The 2,273-nt window shown below is 44.7% G+C and overlaps 1 pseudogene; it reads right to left on the bottom strand.

The window, feature by feature from the left end:
* Positions 1 to 2,273, bottom strand: part of LOC107589781 (intron-binding protein aquarius-like) — a 30,224-nt pseudogene that overhangs the window by 20,683 nt on the left and 7,268 nt on the right.

Genomic DNA, 2,273 nt, shown 5'->3' with positions numbered 1-2,273 from the left:
CTCCTCAGCACTGCGATCCCCCTCAGCAGCGAGGGCTCTCTGACATCGTGTCCCTCCTTACTCCCGGGTTTTGGCATCAATGTAACGTAGTTTGTAGATCGGGAAGGAGGAGGCGGGAACCGGCGAACATTTAAAGAAACTTTAATAAAATAAACAAACACAAAACGAAAGTAAAGCGGCAGCCCCTCGCGGACGACTGCCGCACACAAACGAAACCAAAACACAAAATAAACTCCAGGCCTGGTACTCTCTCGTCCGACACTGTTGTCACTCCTCCCTTTTATCCTTCCGGAGCTCCTCCGTGAGACTCGAGACCAGTGAGTGGTGCAGGTGTCGCTCATTAGCAATCACTCCACCGGCCTCGCTCCGTTCCCACGGCTCTCGGCCCCGCCCCCACTCATCACAAACAGCATTTATTTGAAATAGAAATCAACATTATAAATGTCTTTACTCTTTTGCTGAATACATTTGTTGACCCCAAACTTGAATGTTGGTGTTGACAAATGTACAGAGTAGGACAAAAACAGCAGTTTCAGCCCTACCTCCAGCTGGGTAAAGATCTTGCGGATGTGGTGGTAGCAGCCCTCGGCGATGTCCATGTCCTCCTGATATGACTGACCCTTGAACACCGGCTGAGGAGCGTTGGAGAAGTACTTATGGAAGGGGAAGTGTGATGCCACATCCTCCGTCGTCACCTCTCGGCCGGGCTTTGGCTTTGCTTTACTCATGTATTCCCCCCAGCGTGACAATACCTACAACACCCGAGACAGACAGACAGAGACAGACAGACAGACAGACAGACATACATAGAGACAGACAGAGAGACAGACATAAAGACAGACATACAGACAGACAAAGAGACAGACAGACAGAGAGAGAGAGAGAGACAGAGACAGACAGAAAGACAGACAAAGAGACAGACCGAGAGAGAGAGACAGACAGACAGACAGACAGAAAGACAGACAAACAGACAGAGAGGATCAGCGGCTGGGGATTTAATGGCCAGAACTCATTAAGAGCGCTTTACTGGACAAACAGCCTAGTCACAATCCACACTTAATGTTTGACTAATCTGTGATCTGAGCTAATGGTCCGTACGGATCCCCCGAGGTGCTGATATAAATCTACAGCAGAGATAAGAGCAAAACAAATGAAAGCAGACTTGTGAACCTCAGCTCAGATTCACAGACAGCCGAAATGACCAAAACACTGCTATTGAAATTCAAGTTTTCATTTAGCCGGAAACTGAAACCGAAAATAAAGTTTAATAATCGTGGTTACACTTTAGAATAGGAATAACACATTCACTATTAAAGGGGTCATCAGATGCCCATTTTCCACAAGTTGATATGATTATTTAATTACTTACCCCCATGTCGTTCCAAACCTCTAAAAGCTTAGTTCGTCTTCGGAAACACAATTTAAGATATTTTGTATGAAAACCAGGAGGCTTGTGACTGTCCCCCATTGACTGCCAAGTAAATTACACTGTCAAGGTCCAGAAAAGTATGAAAGACATCATCAGAAAAGTCCATCTGCCATCAGTGGTTCAACCGTAACGTCATGGAGCGACAAGAATACTTTGTACGTGAAGAAAACAAAAATGACAACTTTATTCAACAATTCTTCTCCTCTCCGCATCACCGTAGCGCCATTTTGGAGAATATCCACTGAATGCAAGCAGCGTACGCTATTCTGTGTCAGCCGCCCTGCACGGATGCGCCGTTTTCTTTCAAATCGAAGCGTAAATACATGTAGAAAACGTATCCTTGTGTCGCGGCTGACACAGAAGAGCGTACGCTGCTTGCGTAGATGAACGAAGCTTTTACGGCTTTGGAACGACATGGGGGTAAGTGATTAATGACAACATTTTTATTTTGGGGTGGAGTATCCCTTTAATGAAAAGTCTGTAACATAGTTTGGCTAATATTTCTCAATGGTAGTGTAAAAAACACCTTTTTTTACCCTGTCAAAAACAGCTCTTTTCAGAGCAAGCCGTTTTGTAGCACTTTCCTTTAAATGTTAATGAGCTCTGCTGACCCCGCCCCTCTCTTCCGAGCTGCTCTCAGAGAGACTGTTTACTTTAGCTACATTCATCATGAAACTTGCTAATTAGCACATTATTAGGAAAGGCGATTTGCAAAAATTCATTAAAAAAAACTTATACTCACTTCTTCTGTAGGTGAAGCTGGATCACGAATGATTAGCGCGAACAGACACATTTAGGTAGATAGGGGGAGAATTCCCTTCACAAACAAAACTAATCCACTGCA

The sequence above is a fragment of the Sinocyclocheilus grahami genome, unplaced genomic scaffold (assembly GCF_001515645.1).
Source record: "Sinocyclocheilus grahami isolate Dianchi unplaced genomic scaffold, SAMN03320097.WGS_v1.1 scaffold120.1, whole genome shotgun sequence".
Classification (NCBI taxonomy): domain Eukaryota; kingdom Metazoa; phylum Chordata; class Actinopteri; order Cypriniformes; family Cyprinidae; genus Sinocyclocheilus; species Sinocyclocheilus grahami.
This window is presented reverse-complemented; position numbering and strand designations above follow the sequence as displayed.